The following is a 20,847-nucleotide window of genomic DNA, read 5'->3' as shown; positions in this document are numbered from 1 at the left end:
AAAAATAGACAGAAGTTATGTAACAATAGATCTAATATTACAAAAAGCAAAAAGACACTAAAAAGATGAACCAAAAATCAATAAAAATGGAGAGGAAGAAGAAACAGAGGAGGCAAGTAAAGATGAAAGCCTTTAAAAATATAACTTGTTATAAAGCTTTTCATTCTTAAGTGTTTTTAAAACACCTAAAATGAAATCTGATAAAAATAGAAAGCAACATGTAAAGTTAAAACCAAACCAGAAACAAAGAAAAAAATTTATCTGTATATCCAGTTAGCGATATAAACCACACAGAGATAAAAATTTTTAAAGTAACTTTTAGCTGCATTGACCTAGTAGAAAATAAGAACAACTAAAAATAAAAGAAATCTAACTTCAATCAGTAGTCTAGTTGAGAGTGGTAGTATTGATATCATGTTGAAACTACTTGATGTATGTCGTAGATTAATGAAAATAAGTAATTTTGTTAAGAAACAAAATTTAGCTTAAGATAAAAAAGACACAATTGTAAAAACCAAATCTTGAATAAGACTACATAAATTTGAATTGGAAATATATGTGTGAACTGCAAATTTTTTTTCTTTCTAAAAAAATACTTATTTCTTGGTAATTCCATGAAACAATGATGACTCAATAGCAATAAGCACACCTAATGCCTGGACTGCAGTATTTAAATACCATAAGAAAGCTGAGCAACTTGAGGTAATGAATCATTCCATATCTGGGTGGAAAATATACAAGATGAATTTAGAATATCTAGTTGTAATAGAAACCCAGAAAGTGATCAAATATAAATGAATTATATTAAAGGGACATAGGAAAAAAAACATAAAGGAAATCTGGCCAAGAGTTAGAAAACTGGCACATGAAAAATCATAATGAGTACAATTGACTGTAGTATATTGAAATATACAAATTCATGTGTTCATAAGGTTACTCAAAAACATAAAGGGTTGGGGAAAACAAGACAGGAAACAAAACCGGCCAAAACGCAATAGGAAGCAACGAGGGCATCAACTCCTTACTCAGAAAATTGACAAAAGAAGAGCTTAAACATTTATCATGTTTTTCCTTCACGAGTTCTATTTCTACGTAACTAAATGGTCCAAGGTAATGAGGGATTTTTGTTTATTTGTTTTTTGTATTTTGTGGAAAGAATTTAAAAAAAAAAACAGAGAATGCCGTTTTAAACCTCTGACAAAATAATTGATTCAGGCAATTATTATCAGTGGATATAAAACTGTTGAAAAATCGACAGATTGACAGTGAACTTCATAATGATTGCATCAATCAACTACCACCTGAATCCTCTGATCAATTTTAGTATCACTGAATGTGAGACAATAAAATACCACTTTTCTCTTTATGTGAGACAACATGAAGTGCAGAGTACCATTTTTGATGCATTCTTGACCAAAAACAACAACAACAACAAAAAAAAAACCGAGGGCAAACTCGAATCTAATTAAGTCTTTATCATTAACTTCTTTTGATATGAAATATAAGGAATAGAGCAACAAATTAAACCACACTAAGACGAAATTGACAAACAAATGTAAATGGAAGACGTTCTATTGGAGAGCTGATTTCGCTTCTGTGAAAAGTCAATGGCATAAAAATAAAGGAGGGCATCAGCTTCTGGTTAAAGTCTTAAGAGACATGTCACTCAAAAGTAAACTGTGAACAAAATGTTGCCTTAAAAATATTATTACAATGTGAGCATGAATTACATATTGATATCAAGAAACTGGTTTTTAAAATGTTTGATGATGACATTGTGGTTATGCAAGAAAATGCCCACATAGATGCTTACTGAAGAATGAATGGGTGAACTGTCATGAAGTCTGGCATTTACTTCACAATACTTTAGTAAAGAACAAAAGAAGGAAAAGGACGAATGAAACCAATATGACAAAATCTTAATAATTGTTAAATCTGGGTGATGAATATATAGAAGTTAGTTGTACTACTCTATTTGGTATATTTTTAAAAATTTGTAGTAATTTTTAAGTTGCAAAATCAATTACAAATTATTGTAATTATTTCTTAGATTTTTTTTTATTCATTGGATAGACAAAATTAATAAAAGTTCTGGAAAATAGTCAAGCTGATACTCTGGGCTCAGTTACTGCACCATTCTTGGTTCCAGGTAATGTTGAATCAAAAACGTAGGTCTCAAGTAGTGACGATATAAATGGGAGGCTGTACTCTGATTTTCGAAAGAGACAGAGGCTCTTAGAATTTCAACCAAAGTAGTTTATATTGTATATTAAATACTTGTATGGAAAAATAAATATATAACAAAAGATGGACTACCTAAAAATTGCATTACAGGGGAATTATTTTTTCAAAATCTTTGATTTTTGAAAAACTTCTGATTTGTCATTAATCCACTTTACTAATATAGAAAAGCTGAATGTTAGCCCAATATTACCTTCAAGAAAGGGATCATGAAATTGAAATCACAACTTAAAAACACACACACACTTAACCTGGAATATACTCTGTGTCAGGCACCGCTATATGCCTTAGAAATACACAAATATGATGTGGAGAAACTAGAAGTTTAATGAGGAACACAGAAATCTGAATATTTAAGATGCTCAAGCTAAATTCGAACTCATGAGAAGGAGATAAAACAGAAGACAGATGAAACAATTTTTGTGAGGTCATTCCCTAGAGGAAAAAAATGCTTTCAGTGAACAAAAGCATGAAGCAGAGAATCAATATGGAAGTCTATAGTGTATTATGAGTAGATTTGTGTTGCTTAAGCTCCAAAGTAAGGCACCAATTGTTGAATGGATCTTACTTTGAAACGGAATCCAAAACCAGATGAATAGGAGAGAATTCTTCATTTCTGAAACAAAGAATATGAAATCAAATTATCATAGATAATGACACCAAAGAACTTAAATTTACTGACTAAGAAGAGCAAAAGTCAAAATACACACGTGAAGTACACAACAATTACACTATGAAGAAACATAAAACTATTGTTAAAGTCAAATGACTTTTATGTTGTTCTATTAACTTTCAAACATTGCATATGTGTATGGGTTTGTGTATTTAAAATGTATAAAAAAGATATGAAAACAGAAAAGGAAGATAAACAGAAAAGGATGCCTCTGTCTAAACACATGACGGGGGAAAAGTGCTTCAACATAAATTTAATAGTTGCTGACCACTTTTGCACATCGAATCATCATTCAAGCACATTTAAGAAACCATCATATTTTGATGAAAATTTAGGGTGAATCATTATACAAAGTTAAAAATCCTATCATACTATAAATGCCTATCCTTTCTTACACATTTTAGGCAGTTTGTTTTTGCATATAGTAGGTTTTCTTAAAGTTGGTCCCAACTCTACTAATAATTAGTTGCATATTTGGTCAATTCTGTAACCATGGTCAAGAGAAGACCATACAATTTCACAGTCAGATCAAAAAGTTAAGATGTAAATGAAGACTTGACACAGCACTGAAAATAACTGTTACATCTTAGAAGGCAAAATTCCAGAAGTTAATTTTCTAGCAAGTTAAAGCTGATATCACAAAATACTAGTTGATATGACAGCACCATCAATTTCTTCAAGATATCTGTGTGTCTGGGATTTTAACAAGGTGACATATTGAGTAAAGAGGCAGAAAATCATGAAGTAAGAAATTAAGTATTTTCTATGTTATAAAAAACATTTTAAAGTAAAGATCTAAAAAGAAATGTTCATTTTTTCATTATATTTCCAATTCTGTTTTCCTTTCCTGTTGTTTATTCTAAATTGTAAAAGTAACAAATTTGCATTGAGTATACATTTCTCAAATTCTATGCCTATTCAGAGAAGGCATTCTAAGAAATGGATTTTTTTGGCTGAAGTTTCAATAAGCTAACTATAAAATCAGACTTATAACTAATGTTTTCTACTCTACTCAAGTATGCTCAGCATTCAACCCATGAAGAAAGTGTAGAAGTTGAGCATCCATTCCTTTGAATTAAAGAATTTAGCAGGTCCATTTAGCAACATCACTATAGAGAGAAGCATAACCATACATTTTAAAAAAGCATTGGGTTGGCATCAACAACTGAGGATATCAATAAAAAGTAAAAGATGAGGTTGATGGATTACAGAAATTCAGTTGGGAGAGAAAATGGAGAAGCAAACTAACATATAATAAAGTTAGTTGTTGAAGGTCAAATACATTTTGCAGTTTTTATTTTATCTTTGCTGTGCGTATGTAGGTTTGTCTTTAAAGTTTTATAAAAGGAATTTTTAGTAAAGGTTTTCATGCTTTAATATGGAAAGTCTGTGGCCTAAGATATGCCATATATTAATGATGAAATAGTGGGTTAATTTCCAAATGAACCTCATCTTGTGTATGAGATAATATGGCTTGCTGCCTGCAGAGGCAATTACAGGTTCAAAACATTTGGTGTTGGACATCAATCTTGCTAAATCAATCGTTATAAATTATCTTACAAAGGTACCTGCAATTCAATGGCAAAACCTCAAGTAGAAAATCAGCAAAGTTTACCCAACAAAAGTAACATAGAGATTTATTTTACTGTAGCTCAAGAACAATTCTCAAAGAATATTCAAGGATGTCTAGCTATGATAATCCATACTTATTGCACTAAGCCTTCTTGACCTTACACAGCCTCCTGTGTCTCACACAGCACCTAATGGGATTGTAGCAATTCACAGTTCTCTTCAATGTAAGTTTCTGCAGCATCACTGCATCCAGATAGGCAGATGAATAATTCTTATATTCACTTAAAAATTAGAAAATGTATTGCATTTCTAGTTTGCATCTAGAGGCTTCTCCAATTAATGCAACTTTTTAAATGGTGAATAAAGATTACAAGGGTGACCACAGCAGCTGGACTGACAATATGTACAATTCTTTGAATTGGGGGGAATTGAACCCATGAGCTTACTCAGAAAGGAGGAAAGCAGATTGATTTGTTTGAACATGGAAATATCTCCCTTCCCACCTCTTCTCCACCTCAGGCTTCAGTGCTTATTCCTTTTGTTTACTTCCCATGCATCTTGAAAGTATCATCATTATTCTGCAACAAGATTCCTTAAAGAGGTCATTGCTGGTGTACATAACCTAGTTATGTAAATAGAAATTTCTTATTTAAATTTTTCCACCTTCTTTTTCCCTCGTACATTAATAAATATCTATAAATACACATACTGTATATATAAATATACACACACATGCACATACATACATACATATCTACTATTAGTTTAGCAAATACTGGCTTTTCATTCAATGCCATTGGTAAGCTCTCTTAAACAGTTTCAAGACTGATTTCAACCAAAGATATATTGCACGTTTTGGAAGGAGTAAGATTTGAACCCTACTACTACTACTACTACTATGAGCTCATTCACCTACCTTAAGTTAGAAAAAACAGACCTGGCAAAAGCATGCGTGTTCATGTATAGGCGGCACCTAGATATGTATATCCATTGTTAGCCTTAAACTTTGTTTCCCTGATGTGTAAATCTAAAAAATAATTAAAGGAAATAATAATCATGCCCCTCTTTTGGTATGTTTAATAATATAAAGACTAAAAAGTCATACTGTAATGAAAGACATCTTTACTGATTAACAGGCTGAAATGCTCTGGCTACAGGTGCAGTGTTCATTTCCCCATGTGGTTTCCATTTGGAGTTAGTGTCTCTGTCAGTCAGTAACAGTCTCCTCTGTCTGAGAGCATGCTCCTCTGACTTTCTCAAACGGTCATCTAAAATGGCTGCCTAATGGGCTGGCCAGATGACTTCGGGTATGAAAACCTCTTTCAGCCTATTACAAGGTAATTTTACCTAATGGGCTTTCATATCACTCTGTTCCTCAGAGCTGCAGCCCCATCCTCTATTCCACTGCCCACCTCTGGCTCTGAGCCTAAGTCATCAAACCCAAATATTTAAAAGCATTATAACCCTACTTGAAACTACTTACATTTTAATTTTCTATAAAACTTATATAGACAACCTAACAGCCTAACTTGGCTCCAGACAGTATCACAATAATATACAACACAGCTAAAAAGGCATTCCAGTTTTTTTCTAATTGGTCCTCATATGAAAATGGGAAAAGGCTTTCAGTCTACTAAATTATTCAGTGGTACTATGCTTTCTCTAAATTTATTACTCTTGGCTGATACAGTTTTAGACATAAAATAAATGTCAGAATCTGAACTAAAAATGCAATAAATAGAACTGTCTTTACCGACAATGGCTGTTAAAAAAAATCTTCCATTTTCATACTTCACTTGTAGTGACTGTATATCATCAAATTTATTTTGATAAAAAGTTAAAGTGAGAGAAACAGATCTAACCAAAATCACATTCACTAACTTAAGGACTATGTGAGGGCAAGTAATCACATATTTTTGGTTAATTGCTTCACACATATTCCTGTTTTTAACACCTCTGCAGCAAATAAGACAAGATTACTAAATGTGTTATGGGAGTTATGTCAAAGATCACGTATTACCCTACTTGGTTTTTGCACTGTTATAGTTTACAAAAAAGATAAGCAAAAGTAATAAAAGTAAAATCAGATGCAAAATATCTCTTGATGCAGTAAAAAAAAAAAAAAAAAAAAAAAAAAAAGAACGTTTTTAGTTAGTCATTGCCCTCATCCATTTTTGAAATTATTTCAACACTTAGAAACTACTCCTATTTTATAATCCAATAGCTTCTTAATCTTCCCCTTACATTAAATTACTTCAGCCTGACAAAGTTGTCTCCTTTCTTCTTGAGGCTTTTAATAGACTCAATAAAAATGATGATGATGCAACAATACTAATAACAAAAACAATAAATAACATTTATTGAACACTGACTATGTTTCAGAGATTGTGTTAAGCGCTTTATCTGTAAGCGCTTTTGTAAAATCTTCACAATATCTCTGTAGACTTATTGTAATTAACCCCTTCCTATTCAGGAAGAAACTGAGAACCAGAGTAAACAAGTGACTTAAGTCTTCCAGGGCTACAAATTCATACACAGGCCTCTGGCTCCAGTGCTACACATCTAGCATTTTTAAACATAAGTGAGATGTTACACTTTGGCTCAGAGCCCACTGGGCTTCCCTTGCTTCCTAATCTCATTCAAGTGTGAGCTCAAATGACACACAGAAAGAAATTTCCTCAATATCCCCGATAAAATACCATTTTGTTTCTACTCTTTAGCACCATTTTTTATTTTTAGGGTTTACTATCTGCCAATATGTTAAATGTCTACACGTGAATGTTTTCCCCCTTTTGAAGCTTTGGAAGCTTCAAAAGGACAGAGATTTTGTTTTGTTCATTGTTGTATTCCTAATGCCTAGTATAGTGATGACACATGGTTGATTGTCAACTAACATTTGTGAAAGGGAGGGAAGGAGGGAGGCAGGGAGACAGGAAGAAAAAAAAAGGAAAGAGGGAAGGAAAAAAAGAATGGAGGAGGAAAGGAAGAAGAGGGAAGAAGGGTGGAAGAAACACAAAAAGAAAGAAACTGATTCTGCCAGGCAATCTTTCTACAGTGCTGTATAACTCCTACTGTCTTCTTTATTGTTGCTCTTCCTTTGCTGACTCCTTTTTATTTGCTTCCTAAATACAGGCATTATCTAAGATTTTCTTTTCATGGTTTCTCATTGCTTTCTTTCCAGAAACTTCTGTTTTTCTCCCTCCCTTTCCCCTATATTTAAGCAACCAGATTCACTTAGATGAATTCTTATAGTTATGAAGTCCTGATATCACACAAGTTGAAAACTTTGAAGTTGAAATTTCCCCCTGCTGTCTGTTAGGAGTAGTGAAAGCCACTGAGCCAAGAATTCATGGATTCTTTCTCTTCCTGTACAAGCGTAAGAATGTTTAATGAAGAAAAACTCAACCAAAGTTTATTCTCGTGGTTTTGTAGCAATAAGAATAACTGACACACAATGTGTGCTAAGTCACTCAGGAGCTATTCTAGAGGCTTTAATGCATGTCTCATTAGATCCTCATGTAAACTCCATGAGGAAGATTATCATTTCACTCAGAAGTATATAATGCATCCTATGACTGCTTAGATCCTAGAATATTGAATATCCCTTATCCTTGAAAGGAAGTGAACTGAGGTGACAGTATTTGGGATAAAAATGCAAGGATGGGAAAAGTTAGGGATTCAAGCAGGATACAAATTCTAAACCCTAAACTATTCCCAACCCAAAGCATTGAATCAAATTTCTAACAACATACAAAAAAGAAAACCCACACACATAACAACAACAACAACAAACATGAAAACTGACAGTTTTAAGAAAAAAAAAAAACCAACAACAATTCAGGGAAAAAATTTTCTGAGAGAACATGATGATTGGATATCATTACATAAACATATATTGCTACCACATCTGGATTAAAGTAAAAAATTACAAGATTTATAGTTATTTAATTCCATAACTCTAAACATTCCTAGTAATTGTCAGTTTAATTCTCCTTTGAAATTGATTGTAATTCTATTCCAAGGTTGTGTATACACTATTCTAGACATTTATATGGGAACCACAATATTTAATCACTACCCAGATGTTTCCAAAGAAATGCCCCAGATGGTAGACGCTAGGTCTGAAAGATCCAATTTGTGAAATTTTCAGAATTCTTAAGCTAAAACTTCTATCCAATACATAAAACTAAATTAGAATGCTCTCTTTTTGTTTGTTTTCCTATCTGATTTTGCTTCTTTTTTTTCTATTTCTATTATCAGTACTATAAAACAGCTTTCTCAAGTTTCATTCTTAATAATGTAATAAGTATTCTTTCAACTGCTCACATTTTTCACTCATAATCCTCATAATCACCTCTACATACAGACATGAAATGGAAGATACACTGTTTAGGACACCTGAGGTTTTCCATTACTCTAAGGATAAATTCCGAATTATTTAAACTATCTTTAAAGTCTCTCAGTAATCTGATACCACCAGGCACATTGAATATTATCTTTCAGTATTTACCAAAAAAAGGAGCAACAATATTCATGGTTCTAATTTACACTACAACTACCAAACCTATACTTGGTGAAGACTTGCTTCAAGTATCCACATAAAGAACTAAGGAGTATAATGTCCTAGCCTCAATGTCCTAAGTTGCCATATATTTATTTCTTCTTTTATAAATGTAAAGCTTCACTACTCTATTCTCCTGTTTAGTTTGAGTTCACCAACTTAATAAACTTTTCCTTTCAGATTTGTTCTGATATAGCCTAGTTTTCTGACCAGAAGAACTTCAATGAAGGAACTAAAACAATTTAGATTTAAACTGAAGTGAGGTCAAAAATGAATTCATCTATTCAAACTTATATGTCTGCATTTAATTTTTTAATGGAAATATGGTAATCATACATATTTATGGGGTACAGTGTGAGGTTTCCATGCATAAGTACATTGTGTAATGAACAAGTCAGGATAATTAGCAAATTCATCACCTCAAACACTTGTTATGTATTTGTGATGAGAACATTCAAAATCCTCTCTTCTAGATATTTTGAAGTACACATGATTGTTGACTGTAGGCACTCTGCTGTGCAATAGAACACCTGAAATTATTCCCCTATCTAACTCTAACTTTGTGCCCATTCACCAACCTCTCCTCGGCCCCATGTCCTCTACTCTCCCCTGTACATTCTCCTCGGTAACCACTATTCTACTTTCTAATTCTATGAGGTCAACTTTTTAAGATTCCACGTGAGTGAAATCATGGAGGTATTTGTCGTTCTCTGCTTGGTTTGTTCCAATTAATATAATGTCTTTTAGGTTCACCCACGTTGTGCAAATGACAGGATTTCATTATTTTTTAATGCTTTATTTCATGACATTGTGTGTGTGTGTATATATATATATATATATATATATATATATATATATACCATATTTTCTTTATCTATTCATCTGTTGTTGGATACTTAGGTTGATTCCATATCTTGACTATTGTGAACAGTGTTGGAATAAACCTGGGAGTGCAGATACATATTTGACACATTGATTCAACTTCCTTTAGACATATACTCAGCAGTGGGATTAATATTTTTGTATAGAGTTGTTTGAGCTCTTTATATATTCAGGTTATTATTATAATCCCTTGCTAGATGGATACTTTGCAAATATTTTCTCCCATTCTCTGGGTTGTCTTTTCACTTGGTTGATTGTTTTCTTTGCTGTGGAGAATCCTTTTAACATGATATCATCTCCCATTTGTTCACTTTCCCTTTAGTTGCCTGTGCTTGTGGTTATTACTCAGTAAATCTTTATCCAGTTCAATGTCCTGGAGAGTTTCCCTGATATTTTCTTTTAGTACCTTCATAGTTCGAGGTCTTAGATTTAAGTCTTTAATCCATTTTGATTTGATTTTTGTATATGATGAGAGATAGGGGTTCAGTTTCATTCTTCCGCATATGGAGATCCAATTTTCTCAGCACCATTAATTGAAGGGTTTGTCCTTCTTCTAATATATGTTCTTGGTACCCTGTTTGAAAATAAGTTCACTTTAGATGTATGAATTTGTTTCTGGGTTCTCTGTTCCACTCCATTGAATGATGTGTCTGTCTTTATGGCAACACCATGCCGTTTTGGTTACTTAGCTCTGTAGTATAACTTGAAATCAGGTAATATAATTTCTCCTGTTTTGTTCTTTTTGCTCAGGATAGATTTGGCTATTCTGGGTATTTTGGGGTTCCATATAAATTTTAGGATTGTTTTTTCTATTTTTTTGAAGAATGCCATTGGTATTTTGATAGGGATTGCACTGAATCTGTAGATTGCTTTGGGTAGTAGACATGTTTACAATATTGATTCTTCCAATAGATGAACATAGAATAGCTTTCCTTTCGTGTGTGTATCCTCTTCAATTCTTTCATCAAAGTTCTATAGATTTCATTGTAGCAAACTTTTACTTCTTTGGCTAATTCCTAGGTATTTATCTTTATTTGTATCTATTGTAAGATAAATTATTTTTTAATTTCTTTTTCAGGTTGTTCACTGTTCCCATATAGAAATGCTACTGATTTTTGCATGTCGATTTTGTATTCTGAAACTTTACTAAATTTTTTAATAATTCTAATAATTTTTTGGTGGAGCGTTTAGGATTTTGCAAGTATAAGATTATATTATCTGTAAACAAGAATAAGTTGACTTCTTCCTTTTCAATGTGGATGCCCTTTATTACTTTCTCTTCTCTGATTGCTCTCACTACTCTTCCATTACTATGTTATATAATAGTAGTGAGTGTGGGCATCCTTGTTGTGCTCCAGATCTTAGAGGAAAGACTTCAGTTTTTCCCCATTGAGTATGATACTAGCTGTGGGTCTGTCATATATGGATTTTATTACATTGAGGTATGTTCCTTCTATACCTAGTTTGTTGAGTTTTTTAATTGTAAAGAAATATTGAGTTTTATCAAATGCATTTTTCACATCAATTGAAATGATTGTATTGTTTTTGTCTTTCATACAGTTGATACAAGGTATCACATCGATTGATTTGTGTATGTTGAACCATCCTTGCATCCCTGGGATAAATACCACTTGGTCATGATGAATGATCTTTTTAAAATGTTGTTGAACTTGGTTTGCTAGCATTTTGTTGAAGATTTTTGCATTAATGTTCATCAGGGATATTGGCATGTAGTTTGTTTGTTTGTTTGTTTGTTTCTGATGCATCTATGGTTTTGATGTGAGCGTAATATTGGCTTCATAGAATGAGTTTGGAAGAATTATCCCCTTCTCTGTTTTTTGGAATAGTTTAAGCAAATTTGGTATTAGTTCTTTAAATGTTTGGTAGAATTCAGCAGTGAAATCATCAGGCTTTTCTTCACTGGGAGAGTTTTTATTAAGGCTTCAATCTCCTTACTTCTAGATTTCCCAGTTTACTAGTATATAGTTGCTCATAGTAGCCTCTAATGATCTTTTAAGTTTCTGTGGTATTGGTTGTCATATTTCCTCTTTAATTTCCATTTTTATTTATTTGAGCCTTCTCTCTTTTCTTCTTAGTCTTGCTAAAGATCTGTCAATTTTGTTTATCTTTTCAAAGAACCAACTTTATGTTTCATTGACCTTTTGTTTTCTTAATTTCAATTTCATTTATTTCTGCTCTGATATTTATTACTTATTTTATTCTACTAATTTTTGGTTTGCTTGCTCTTACTTTTCTAGTTCCTTAAACTTCAATATTAGGTTGTTTATTTGAAGTTTTTCTTCTTTTTTCATGTAGGCACTTATAGCTATATATTTCCCTCTTAGTAATGCTGTCACTGTATGCCATAGGTTTTGGTATGGTGTGCTTCCATTACCATTTGTTTCAAAAATTTTTTCAATTTTCTTCTTAATTTCTTCTTTTACCCACTGGTCATTCAGGAGTATGCTGTTTAATTTCCATGTGTTCCTATAGTTTCCAAAATTCCTCTTTGTTGTCGATTTCTAGTTGTATTCCATTGTGGTCAGATAAAATATTTGATTTTATTTCATTTTGAATGTTTTAAGACTTGCCTTGTGGCTAATATATAGTCTATTCTTGAGACTACCCCATGTGCTATGGAGAGGAATGTGTATTCTGCAGTCACTGGATGAAATGCATTGTAAATATCTATTAAGCCCATTTGGTCTACAGTGAAGATTAAGTCTGATGTTTCTTTGTTGATTTTCTATCTGGAAGATCCATCCATTGTGGAAAGTGGGGTACTGAAGCCTCCAGCTATTATTGTTTTGGGGTCTATCTCTGCCTTTAGCACTAATAATATTTGCTTTACCTATCTGGGTGCTCCAGTGTTGGGTGCACAAATATTTACCATTGTTACGTCTTCTTATTGAATTGACCCATTTATAATTATATTATGACCTTATTTGTCTCTTTTTATTGTTTTTGTCTTAAAATATATTTTGACCTCTATCTTGTTAGGTTGTATTTGTGTAGGAATACATATAGCTACTCCTGCTCTTTTTTGATTTCTACCGGCATGAAATACCTTTCTTCATCTCTTTATTTTTAGTCTATGTTTGACTTTATACATGGAATGTGTCTCTTGTAGGCAACAGACCATTGGGTCTTGTTTTGTAATCCATTCAGTCACTCTATGTCTTTTGATTGGAGAGTTCATTTACATTCAATGTTATTATTGATAGATAAGAATTTACCTCTGTTATTTTGTTATTTTGTTTCTGGTTGTTTTTCCTTCCTTCCTTCCTTCCTTTCTTTCTTCCTTCTTGCCTGTCTCTTCCTTTTCCTTTCCTTTCTCCTTTCCTTTTATTTCCTTTCTTATTCCTTTCCTTTTCCTTTCCTTTCCTGTTTCCTCCCCCCTTTCCCTTTCCCTTTCCCTCTCCCCTTCCCCTTTCCCTCTCCCCTTCCCCTTTCCCTCTCCCCTTCCTCTTTCCCTCTCCCCTTTCCCTTCCCCTTTCCCTTTCCCTTTCCCCTTTCCCCTTCCCTTTCCCCTTTCCCCTTTCCCCTTCCTCTTCCCCTTCCCCTTCCCTTCCCTTCCCTTTTTCTTATGTCTTCCTTTTAGAGTAGGTAAATTTCCCTGGTGGTATGTTTCAATTTCTTGCTTTTTTATTTTTTGTGTATACATTATATTTTTTTGATTTGAGGTCACTATGAGGGTGGCAGGTAATATCTTATAATCCACTATTTTAAACTGATGACAACTTAACACCGATTGCATAAACAGACTAACAAACAAGGGAAAAGAAAGCTAATAAAAACTCCATACTTTGTTCTCTCACATTTAAAAGTTTGTTCCTACTTATATTGTATTGTACTATGTCTTGAAAAGTTGTAGGTACTATTTTTGATCTGTTCATCTTTTTGTATTTCTACTTAAGATATGAGTAGCTTATACACCACAATTACAGTATTGTAATATTCTTTGTTTTTATGTGTGTTTACTATGGCCAGTGAGTTTTATACCTTCAGATTTCTTATTGCTCATTGATGTCCTTTTCTTTCATATTAAAAAAACTTCCCTTAGCATTTCTTGTCAGACAAGTCTGGTGTTGATGAAACCCCTCACCTTTTGTTTGTCTGGAAATTCTCTATTTCTCTATATTTAAAGGATATTTTCAGCAGATATACTATACTAGGGTGAAATTTTTTCCTTCAGCACTATAAATATGTCATGCCACTCTCTATGATTTCCACTGAAAAGTCCGCTGGTAGATATATTGGCCCTCCATTGTATGTTATTTGTTTATTTTATCTTGCTGCTGTTAGGATGCTTTCTTTATCCTTGACTTTTGGAAGTTTGATTATTAGATAACTTGAAGTCATCTTCTTTGGGTCAAATCTGCTTGGTGTTTCATAACCTTCTTGTACTTGGATATTGATATCTTTCTCTAGGTTTGGGAAGTTCTCTGATATTATCTCTTTGAATAAACTTTCCCCTCTCTCAACCTCATCTTTAAGGACAATAACTCTTAGATTTGCCCTGTTGAGGCCATTCTCTAAGTATTGTAGGTATGTTTTTTGTTTGTTTGTGTATTCCTTTCTGTTTTGTCTTCTCTGTGTATTTTCAGATAGCCTGACTTCAAGCTCACTAACTCTTTTCTGCTTGAGATTCCGCTACACAGCTATTTTGAATTCTATCTGAAAGGTCACATATCTCTGTTTCTCTGGGATTGGTCCCTGGTGCCTTATTTAGTTTGTTTGATGAGGTCATATTTCCCTGGATGGTGGATATTCGTTGGTGTCTGGGCATTGAACAGATAGGTTATTATTGTAATCTTGTTGTCTGGGCTTCTTTGTATTCATACATTTTGGGAAGGCTTTCCAGATATTTCAGGGGATTTGGGTGCTTTTTGTTTATGTGTTTGTTTGTTTCAGGCAGTGTCTGTCACCTAGGGTGGTGTGCAGTGGCATGATCATGGCTCACTGCTGCCTTGACTTCCCGGGCTCAATCAATTCTCTTACCTCAGCCTCCTGAGTAGCTAGAAGTACAGGTGCATGCCAGAATGCCTGACTAATTTTTATATTTTTTGTAGAGACGTAGTTTCACCATGTTGTCCAGGCTGGTCTCAAACTCCTGGGCTCAAGTAATCTGCTAGCCTTGGCCTTCCAAAGTCCTGGAATTACAGGTGTGAGACACTGCACCTGGCCAGGACTAGGGAGTTGTGATATAAATTTTAGGTCACTTCAGCCAGATCTGCATTAAGGGGCACCCCAAGCCCAGTAACACTGTGGTTCCTGCAGACTCACAGAGATACCACCTTAGTGGTCTTGGATAAGATCTTGAAGAATTCTCTGGCTTACCTGGTAGAGACTCTTGTTCTCTTCCCTTACTTTCTCCTAAACAAATGTAGTCTCTCTCTCTCTGTGCTGAACTGCCTGGATCTGGGTGAGGGTTGACACAAATACCCCTGGACCCACCACTACTGGAATTGCACTGGGTCAGACCTGATGTCAGCACAGCACTTGGTCTTAATCAAGGCCTGCTGTAACCACTACCTGGCTATGGCCTATGTTCACTCAAGGCCCTGGGGCTCTACAATCAACAGGTGGCAAAGCAGTCAGGCTTGTGTCCTTCGCTTCAGGGTGGCAAGTTTCCTCAGGCCCCAGGTAGGTCCAGAGCTTGGAGTTAGAAATATTAGAAGTCTACTTGGTGCTTTATTCTACTGTGGCTAAACTGAAACCCAAACCACAAGACAAAGTTCTTCCCACTCCTCCCTCCCCTTTCCACAGCCAGAAGTGTCTCTCCCCATGTCCACCACTACAAAAGTTCCATGGGGATTACTGCCAGTCTACAGCTGATGTTCACTTAAGGCCCAAAGGCTCTTTAGTCAGCTTGTGGTGAATATTGCTAGATTGAGACTCACCCCTCAGGGAAGTGGGCTCTGCTCTGGCCCAGGGTAGGTCCAGAAAGGCCATCCAAGACCCAAGACCTGGAATTGAGGACCCCAAGAGGCTCCTTTCTGCTTTGTCTTATTGTGACTGAGCTAGTACCTAAGCTGAAAGACAAAGTCTGCTTTACTCTTCCTCTGCTTTTCTCAAGCAGATGGAGTCTCTCACAGCTGTGAGTTTGCTGTGACACACCTAAAGCCAAAACGTCTCAGTATCTCACCCAAGGCCCATTAGGGTGTACCACCTGGCTACTGCTGTTGATTACTCAGGGCCCAATGACTCTTTAGTCAGCAGATGATGAATCCTGCCAGTACTGGGTCCTTTCCCTCAAGGCAGCAAGTTCCCTTCTGGCCCAGGGTGTGTCTAGAAGTGTTGTCCAGGAACTAGGGCCTGGAATGGGACCTCATGATTCTACCCAGTGCTCTATCTTACGGTGGCTGAGCTGATATCCAAGTTGCAGGACAAAGTCCTCTTTACTCCAGTGCTCTCCTCTCCTCTCCTCTCCTCAAGCGGAAGGAATAAGTCTCTTTCAGAGCTGTAAGCTGTTCTGCCTGAGATTGGCGGAGGCGTGATACAAGCACTCCCTCAATCACTCCAGCTGGTGTCTCACTATGTAATGTAACTACCACGTCCACTAGCTCTGAGACCAGTATAGCACTAGGAATTGCCTGGGAGTTGCAGTCCTTGTGGCCTAGACTGTATTTCAAGTTTATTTAAGACCCCCACAGCATCTCAGCCCACAGCGAAAAAGCTGTCAGACTCAAGTTCAGATTGCTGGACTGATCAATTATCCTCTGGCTAGGGCTTGTCTAAATGCTCCCACTGTGGGTGTCAGCTAAATGCTGCCTGGTGTTGGCAGTACTGAGTTCCAATGCAAAGTCCCACAATCACTGTGCTCTCCCTCCTACAAGTGCACAGATTCTCTGTCAGTCACATGGCCACTGCTAGGGAATGGAGAGGGGTGACCTCAGAATTTAAGACTGTCATTCCTAGCCTCATCAGTGCTTCTTTTAGTGATATGAAGTTAAATCAGGTACTTTCATCACTCACCTGATTTTTTGTTATTATCAAAGTGCTTTTTTGTGTAGATAGTTGTTCAATTTGGTGTGCTTGCAGGAAGGATAAATGGTGGAGGATTCTATTTGTCCATATTACTCTGTCTCCTCCTGAGTTTCTTATATTCTGGATATTAATTCCTTGTCAGACGCATAGTTTGTACATATTTTATCTCATTTTGTAGGTTGTCTCTTCATTCTATTCATTGTTTCCTTTGCTGTGCACAAGTTTTGCAGTTGATGTAATTCCATTTTGTCTACTTTTTCCTTTTGTTGCCTGTGCATTTGAGGGCTTATTAAAAAAATTCTTGCCCAGATGAGTATCATGAAGCATTTATGTTTTCTTCTAGTACTTTCATAGTTTTAGGTCATAAATTTAAGTCTAACAAGTATGTGGCAAAAAATTGGAAAACTTAAAAGAAATGGATAAATTTTGTATACATAAAACATACCAAGATTGAATCAAAAGAAACAAAAAACTTAAACAGATCAGTAACAAGTAATGAGACTCAGTAATGAAAAGTCTTCTGTTTAACGAAAGCTTAGGAGCTGATGGATTAAATGCTGAATTCTATCAAATATTTTAAAAAGAACTAATACCAATTCTTCTCATACAATTCCTAAAAGATGTAGTGGAGGGAATTCTAAACGCAGTCTATGAGGCCAGCATTAGTCTGATACCAAAACCAGACAAGAACACAACCAAAAAGAAAACTACAGTCTAAAATCCCCAAAGAACATAAATGCAAAAGTCCTCAATAAAATAGTAGGAAACTAACTCTAACACTGCATCAAAAAGATCATTCGCCATGATGAAGTAGAATTCATCCCAGGGATGCAAGGATGGTTCAGCATAGGCAAATCAATAAATGTGATACATCCCATTAACCAAATGAAAGACAAAAACCTAATGATCACCTCCATAGACGCAGAAAAAGCATTTGATAAATTCAACATCCCTTCATAATAGAAATCCTAAACAAATTAGGTATACAAGAAATATACCCAATATAATAAACACCCTATATGACAAACCCACATTTAACATGCCAAATGGGGGAAAATTAGAAGTTTTTCCTCTAAGAACTGGAATAAGACAAGGATGCTCACTTTCACTACTTCTGTCCAGCACAGTACTGGAAGTCCTAGCTAGAGCAGTTAAGAAGGGGGAAAAAAATAAAAGGCACTGAAATTGGAAAGGAAGAGGTTTAAATTGTCCTTATTTTTAATTGACATAATCTTATATATAGAAACACTACAGACTCCCCAAAAACTGTTAGAACTAATGAACAAATTCAGTAAAGTTTCAGTATTTAAAATTAACATACAAAAATCTGTAGTGTTTCTATATACCAATAGCAAACTATCTGAAAAAGAAACAAAGAAAGCAACCCCATTTACAATAGCTACAAAAAAATACTTAAAAATACAATTTAACCAAGGAAGTGAAAGATCTCTACAATGAAAACAATAAAACATTGATAAAATAAATTGAAGAGGACACTAATAAAAGGGTATATAGCCCATGTTTATAGATTGGAAGAATTGATATTGTTAAAATGTTCACAGTATCCAAAGTGATCTATAGATTCAGTGCAATCCCTATCAAAATATCCACAACATTTTGCACAGAAATAGAAAAAAATAATTGAAAAGTTCTTATGGAACCACACAATACCTCAAATAGCCAAAGCAATACTGAGAGAAAGCTAGATGCATAATAGTAACGAAAAAAGCATGGTAGTGACATAAAAACAGACACATGGACCAACAGAACAAAATAGAGGCCCAGAAATCAATTCACACATTTACAGCCAACTAATTTTCAACCAACACCACACCAAGACCACACATTAGGGAAAGGATAGTCTCTAATAAATGTTGCTGGGAAAACAAAATATCTACATGCAGAAGAATGAAACTGAACGCCTGTCACCACTTACAGAAATCAACTCAAATAAACTATTTAATGGTACCTATTCCTTAAGTTTACTGTATCTACTTGCATGTAAACTGAAGTCCTGCAATGTAAGCACCCACCTTTCACAAACATTAATAATTTGATTAGGAAAAAATAAGTGCTTAACATCGAGTAAAACAAACTTTACATTCTCGAAGGGCAAGCGGGTATCTTTTTAAAAGTTATTATTATTGTACAACTAGAAAACAATAACTAGATTCTTAGCTTCTTGAATGCAGATACATTTGACCCTTGCACAACATGTATTTGAACTGTGTGGGCCCACATATGTAGATTTTTTTAAATAAATACAATCACCCTTCTATAACTGCAGGTTCCACATCCACAATTGAATGTGTATCAAAAATACAGTCAGTCAGCTACTTCAGAAGCTGAGGCAGGAGTATCACCTGAGCTCCGGAGTTCAATATTACAATAAGCTATGACCACCACTGCTTTCAAGCTTGGGTGACAGAGTGAGACCCCATCTCAAACAAACAACAGTATTTTGGGGATGCAAAAACCCATGGATACAAAGGGCTGACTTTTCATATATGCAGGCTCTGAAGGGCCCACTGTGGGACCTGAGTATGCACTCATTTTGGTGTCTGTGGGGGTCCTGGGACCAATCCCCTTTGGATACCAAGGGGCAACTTTACACTGTTTTTTTTTTGCCTATCTCCCATAACCCTAGAAGAAAAGGATGTATATATATGTGCTGAATCAATACTTGCATGTTTCTTTAGTAAGAAACTTCATGTGTTTTTAAATGATCAAGAGGTGGAATAAGTTACATGGCAATGCTTACCAAAAATTTAAAAACAATGTTCACAAACCAAAGAATAAAGTATTTTTTGTCCTACTTTTCAGAGGAATCAACTGACAACAGCTGAAATATCAAAAATCAAAGGATAAAACTTCTCTAGTATCAATAAAACAAAGAAAATGCCACACTCCTAAATATATATATGTCTATCTATCTATCTATCTATCTATCTAATCTATCTATCTATATTTAAAGCACAAAATATAAAGCATATCAAGTAAAATAGTACTGTGAAATTGTAAGGGAATGTATTGAAAGCTAACACTTTCCTCTTCAAAGTTAACTGGGATATTGCTTTCCTACACCTTGTAGTCAAAGACCATTTCTTGAAGTAAAGTAGGGAAAAGGAGGGAGAAAAATCGTGGATTTCAGATTGCAACACAAAGAGCCTGTGCCCAGGATACTGCTGTGGGCCATGTCAATCTTGAAGGTAGAAAAAATATATTTCTCCAGGAGAATGTTAGACCCCCAAATCATGCCCCCAGCACACTTTCTTCAACTCCCCATGTAACCAAGCAGCTCGACTTCAAAATGCATTTTAAAACTTTTTTCTTTTCTCCTTTGTCTTGAGATGTAACCTGAAAGCAAACTGCAGAAGTCTTTCCCATAACCTTAAAATAGACTCTACCTCCCTCCCTTTCCCACTGTATACTCCCTTCACATTTATCTAACTGTACGCTAGTACTTAATTATGTGCTTACTTATAAGTTCCAAGGGCTAATCTTGAGACAGACAAACCAAGCCTGGAGACCCAGCTGCACAATTTCAGAGATTACCTCAAGGAGGCTAGTCAACAACCTAGCCATTGTTGAGATGACTCCAGCCCATGTTCCAGGTGGAATGAGACTCAAGATAGCCACTGAAACAAGACCTGCAGACCTTGTACTCAGCACAATTCCTGCATGCCTCCCCATATCAAGTTTCCCTTTTGAAATCCCCACCTCCTCCCCAGAAATTCAAAGTGGCTACTTTGGACGAGAATCTGGGCATTTCCCCATCACTAGTTTTGGTTAATAAAGTAACTTTCTTTTTACCATACCTTGCACTTGTCACTGGACTCCGCAAGCAGCACGTGGTAGACCTGTGTTGGGTTACACCCACACCATTATTCAGCAAGCACTGAATCCATTCAAAAATGAATAATAATCA

General features: G+C 35.0%; 1 long non-coding RNA gene across 1 annotated transcript in view; it reads right to left on the bottom strand.

Moving 5' to 3' along the window:
- Positions 1–2,867, bottom strand: part of LOC129140483 (uncharacterized) — a 28,392-nt gene extending 25,525 nt beyond the window's left edge. Inside the window, exon 1 of the long non-coding RNA XR_008543680.1 lies at positions 2,810–2,867. This is a non-coding gene — a long non-coding RNA (uncharacterized LOC129140483). The remainder of the gene's footprint in view (positions 1–2,809) is intronic.
- Positions 2,868–20,847: the final 17,980 nt, after the last annotated feature.

Source organism: Pan troglodytes, chromosome 12, assembly GCF_028858775.2.
Source record: "Pan troglodytes isolate AG18354 chromosome 12, NHGRI_mPanTro3-v2.0_pri, whole genome shotgun sequence".
NCBI lineage: Eukaryota > Metazoa > Chordata > Mammalia > Primates > Hominidae > Pan > Pan troglodytes.
This window is presented reverse-complemented; position numbering and strand designations above follow the sequence as displayed.